Below are 6363 nucleotides of genomic sequence, written 5' to 3' on the forward strand. Positions count from 1 at the left end.
TGGCTGGACAAAGCTGTACTGACAGACACAGAGGCACTAATCATGGCATCTCTGAACAAAAGATTGATAGAGGCTGCCACACCACGTAAGACCCCAGGTGCAGGCTGTGCAGAGATGCCCCTGAGACAATCCACATAACAGCAGCCCTAGCAGGCAGGGCATACATAGAACGCCATAACCAATTGGCTGGCATAGTATACAGGAACATTATTGCCAAATACGACCTGGAAGTCCCGAGGTCAAATTGGGAAAAGACCCCACAGGTGGTCAAGTATGACCAAGTAAAGTTCTTTTGGGACTTACAGATACAGACAAACTTCTATACAAACAAAAGCAAATAAATTGGTTTGCATGCACACTACAGCACTGAAATAGAAAACTGACAAATTATTATTTGCTGCAAACTCTTTCCTCTTTTTTGATTCTCCTGGATGTGACTTCCGCATTTGTTAGAAATTACCTCATAAACCAATCTGGGTGTCATCTTTGACTCTGAGCTTGCTTTGACTTACCAAGAATGTACAGTCATGTTTTGTCCAAATAATAAATGTTACAAAATGTTTTTTAATTGTTGTTTTTATTTTTTATTTTCATGTATTTGTTGTTTAAAAACATCAGATCTCAATGGGGAAAAAATCATGCTGGATATCTATACTGATATGACCTGTGTAATGTGTTAGGAATGGAAGGATGCTACATCATTTGTTGGAAATGGACATTATCAACCTACAGAAGGTTGAATTCAAGACACCCTGAAAATCAAAGTGGAAAAAATGATGCCACAGGCCAGTCCATTTTACATCAGTACAGCAACTCAAAATCGTACTCAGTAGTTTGTATGGCCTGCATTTGCTTGCATGCGTGCCTAACAGCGATGGGGCATGCTCCTAATGATACAATGGATTTGGATCAGGGTGTCAGTGAGCTCTTGGAAAGTGAAGTGCAACCTGTCGGCATCTGATGGACCAGAACATAATGTCCCAGAGGTGTTCTACTGGATTTACAGTGCCAGTCAAAAGTTTGGACAATGGGTGAGTGTGTCCAAACTTTTTACTGGTACTGTAGGTCAGTAAAGCATGGGGGACAGCCAGTAGTATCATTTTCTTCATCCTTCAGGAACTGCCTGCATACTCTCGCCACATGAGGCCAGGCATTATTGTGCACCAGGAGGAACCCAGGACCCACTGCACCAGTGTAGAGTCTGACAATGGGTCCATGGATTTCATCCTGATACCTAATCACAGTCAAGGTGCTGTTGACTAGCCTGTAGAGAGCTGTAGCCCCTTTTCCACCGATGGGGTTCCGGTGCCGGTGCCAGCATTTGAACCGTTCAGCAGTTTTTCCACCTCGAACGCACTCAGTGCTCGGCCGAAAAACGGGTTCAACTCGGGCCCCGCAAGCTAGCTGGCCTGGAGCCCAGAACGCGGGGCTAAAATGGCAGAAGGGCGTGACGCTGCCGTTTCAACATCAAGTTTTCTACCATATTACATGTGTATTACATGAGAAAAGCGAAGCTATTTTCACGGCTGTGAATTAGGTTGGGTCTTAAGGCTGAACTTGCTGTTTTGTATCAGTTCATATCACAGATAAAAGGACAAAAAATGCGTACTTGTCATCTTGCTCGTAATTTCTGTCTGTGTTTACCTCTGTGCTGCACACAGATGCTGCAGTAGTTTGGTTTGGACCATAAAATGTGTTTGCAGCACAAGAAAGGGGAGCGTGTTCTCCCACGTTTGCGCTCTTCAGCTTCTGTGTCCAGACGAGGACCCGTCCACACTCATGTAAAGGAGCAGTCCACAACCGCGGTGGAAACGTGGGCCCGTTCCTAAGCTTTTTGCCGGTTCTTTTGCTAACAGCACGGGAAATGGTGCCGGAACCCCGGCGGTGGAAAAGAGGTATATGTGTCCCTCCATGGATATGCCTTCCCAGACCATCACTGACCCATCACCAAACTGATCACGTTGAATGATTTTACAGGCAGCATAACATTCTCCACAGCTTCTTCTAAACTTTTCACATCTGTCACATGTGCTCAGCATGAACCTGCTTTCATCTGAGAAAAGCGTAGGGTGCCAGTGGTGGACCTGCCAATTCTGGTATTCTATGGCAAATGTCAATCGGTTTCTACAGTGCCTGGCAGTGAACACGGGGCCCACTATAGGACATCAGGCCCTCAGGCCACCCTGATGAAGTCTGTTTCTGATTGTTTGGTCAGAGACATTCATACCAGTGGCTGCTGGAGGTCAATTTGTAGCTCTGGCAGTGCTCGTCCTGTTACTGCTTGCGCAAAGGAGCAGATGCCTGCTGATGTTCTTGAGACTGTGCTGGGAGACACAGCAAACCTTCTGGCAATGGCCCATATTGACGTACCATCCTGAAATAATTGGACTACCTGTGCAACCTCTGTAGGGTCCAGGTATGGCTTCACCTCACCAGTAGTGACACTGACCCTAGCCAAGTACAAAACTAGTGGAAAAAAAAAAGAAAAGATGAGGATTGAAAAAATGTCAGTGGCCTCCACCTGTAAAACCATTCCTGCTTTTGAGGGTGTCTCATTGTTGCCCCTCTAGTGCACCTGTTGCTAATGTAATTAATGCAAAGCAGCTAAAACTGATTAACAACCTCCTCTGCTACTTAACTGACCAGATCAATATCCCACAAGTTTACTTCACTTAATGTTATACTCTGATTAAAAAGTGTTCTATTAATTAGTTTGAGCTGTGCGCACCCGTGCGTATGTGTGTGTGTGTGTGTCCTCTTAATTACACTAAAGGGAATTCTGAATTCTTCACCTTACCAAGTAATTTTGGACAATTCTGTATTTCTAAAACAGGTTTACAATGTGATGGTTTTCAGTAGTGATCAGGCACTCATAAATATTCATATTCCTATGGTTGCAACTGTTACACATGATGTGTTAGACATGAAACCATAACTCTTGTGAAATCAGTTTTGAAGGTCAGATATATCTTCAATTTCTTCAGAATGTAAATGCAGCTGTTGGCTAATTGATGATACCATCATAATGGGTTTATCTGCAAAAAACAGACTTTCATATGCTCTTCCTGGCTATCTGTATGCCCTGCCTTTATCAGTGTAGGTCAAAACAACAAAAATGGTGGTTTTAGGGTATCTGGAAACTTTGAAACTGAGTGTAATTTTTATGGGACAGTGGTGACAGAGTTGGAGAGAACTGTCTGTGTTCCCACCACATTTGCCCAGGTTCTCACAGAGACAGGCGCCTGCTCGTCAGCGAAACAGTAAAACGGCACAGCAGTGATCATATGTGATACACGTGAGGACAGAGTTCATACAGAGGTCAGACTGTATTTTCACAGGTGAGTGCAAACTGAGGACCCTCTGGAGTGGACAGACATCAAAAAGACCTCACCGATTTATGATGACATAGGAGCGGGTGCTGCCTCACTGAGTTTGTTTCAACTTGTGTCAAAAGTGCAGGGGCACGGAGACGGAGACTATGCTGTAGTCACGCGAGACTTTGTGAATCTCGGCAGTATCGTTAATGGCGGCGTGACTCTATCAGCAAACATTTGCGTGATTAGCCTTTTTTTTTCTCGCCAATTTATAACTAGACAGGCTTAAAACTAAAAAAATATAGGTAGTTTCTTAGCCTAACTTAAATTATTTTCAACAATCTGGAGGACGGTGGAGAGGACCTGGATAGTTTGCTGCGGTACATCGACGGGTGTTTTGAGCGAGTCGTCATGGGGAAAACAGACAAGACGCCGACTCCCTCCACCAGCAAAGCAACGCCGTCCACAAAAAGAAGCCGCCCAGAAGATTCCCCAGAGGCAACTTCGCCACCCACCACCAATATTGTGGACATTCTGGAGTCCATTAATAACAAATTGTCCAGCTTTGACGCCCGCTTGGCCCTGGTTGAAATCCTTCACAAGGAGTTTCAGGCCCTGCGGGAGTCAGTCGAGTTCAGCCAGCATCAGGTGGAAACACTGGCTGCTGAAAACGCTGTCCTCAGAGAGTCGGTGAATTCCCTCACCGAGGAAACGACCCGGCTCTCAGAAGAAAATAAGAAAATTAAAGAATCGATTATCGAGCTTCAGGCCCGCAGCATGAGAGAAAATCTTGTGTTTTCAGGTATCCCGGAGAAGGCAGAGGAGGACCCGGAGGCTACAGTGAAGGAATTTATCCAAACTCACCTGAAGCTCCCGGAGGACGCCGTGAAGACCATCGCCTTCCATAGAGTCCACCGCCTGGGAGGGAAGCGACCCGGAGCACGCAGACCCAGACCGATCGTGGCCAAATTCGAACACTTCAAAGAAAAAGAGCTGGTGAAGAGCCGCGGCCGGGAGCTGAGAGGGACGGACTTCAGCGTCAACTACCAGTTTCCAAAGGAGATTCTGGAGCGACGCAAGGCCCTATTCCCCATCCGGAAGAAGCTCATGCAGGAAGGCTCCCGGGCTGTCATCGCCGTGGACAAACTGTATGTAAACGGACAGCTTTACCGAGACAAAAACACCACGCCATGGCTCAGCTGATCGATCAGGTGATCTGTGTCCATATTAACGTTCTTTTCTGAGTTTTTTTTTTCAACTATCTAAACAGTACCATTAAATAGTCTAAATCTGTCTAAGTAGTACCATTAACGCCGACGAGTCAGCATAGTACCGTGATCGTTTGTTTGGTTGTTTGTTCTGTTTTGTTTTCCCCTCATCTAATTTCATTCTTATGTCACTTAGTTCACTTTTTACACGTCTTTTTTCTTTCTGCACTCAGCAATATGTTTACGTCACTTACAATGCTACAGTTTACTACACTAACATACAGCGCAGATGCACACACACCAACATACAGCGCACATACACACGCACACATCAATATAAAGGGCACACGCCAACATACAGAACATATGTACACACACACACACATCCTTAGTGAGCACACAACAGTCCATCAGTTAGTTTAAATATGAGCACACTCAGATTTGTCTCATGGAATGTGCACGGGGCTGGTTCGAGGGAAAAGAGACTAAAAATTTTTAATCGGTTAAAAGACTTAAAAGCAGATGTTGTTTTTCTACAGGAGACACATGTGTCCAAAACATCTGTGCTCACTCTTTCCTCTCCACAGTTCCCTCACACGTACTCAGCCTGCTATAACTCCAAACAAAGAGGTGTAGCTATATTGATTAACAAGAAGATAAACTTTAACATTAGCAACAGTACAATAGACCCTGAAGGTAGATTTATAATACTTAATTTATCTATACAGAATACAGATTTATGTATTGCTAGTATATATGGACCAAATGTTGATGACCCCTCCTTCTTTCATGCTTTGTTCACTTCACTCTCAGATCACTCTGACACCACACTTGTAATAGGAGGAGACTTCAACCTGGTACTTAATGCAGATATTGACAGGCTCAGTACAGCAGCGAGTCAGAGGAACTGGCAGTCTGCAGACATTCTTAAACAGTACATGAAGGATTTTGGACTTTGCGATGCTTGGCGTTCACATCACCCTACTTTGAGAGATTATAGTTATTTCTCACAAGTACACAAATCTCATTCCCGCTTAGATTACTTTTTAGTTAGCAGCTCCATAATGATGGATATCACAGACACTCAGATTCACCCTATCACTATTAGCGATCATGCACCGGTGTCTATGTCTCTGACACAGAAAAGAGTCACACCACCAATCAGGAACTGGAGATTTAATACATCATTACTTAAAGAAGAAGATTTTATTAATTATTTCAAAAAGGAATGGTCAGCATACTTAGAATATAATGATATTCCAGGAATATCACCATGTGTTCTTTGGGAAGCAGGAAAGGCAGTAATGCGGGGCAAAATAATATCTTACTGCTCGCATAGGAAAAATAAAGAAAAAGCACTTGTGTTAGAATTAGAACAAAAAATTAAATCTTTAGAAACTGCTTATGCCGCTTCACCACAAGAACATACAATTATCAGCCTGAGGAAACTGAAACTGGAGCTAAATGAAATAATTGATAAAAGGACACAATTTATGTTGCAGAGGCTGCGTTTGGAAAACTTTGAGCATGGAAATAAATCTGGAAAATTCCTGGCCAAGCAATTAAAACTGAATAAAGAAAAAACAGCTATTTTTTCTATTAAAGACTCGACTGGTATTATTACTCATGACCCACAACAAATAAATAACTCTTTCAGAGACTTCTATGAAGCCTTATATTCACCACAGATTAACCCATCTGATACTGAAATTGAAGAATTTCTTAATAATATAAATCTACCAAAACTAAATGACAGCCAGGCTGCAGCTCTGGATTTACCTCTTTCATTGTCTGAACTTAGTGAAGCCCTACAGCATCTCCCAAATAATAAAGCCCCAGGC

This window comes from Archocentrus centrarchus, chromosome 18, assembly GCF_007364275.1.
Source record: "Archocentrus centrarchus isolate MPI-CPG fArcCen1 chromosome 18, fArcCen1, whole genome shotgun sequence".
Classification (NCBI taxonomy): Eukaryota; Metazoa; Chordata; class Actinopteri; order Cichliformes; family Cichlidae; genus Archocentrus; species Archocentrus centrarchus.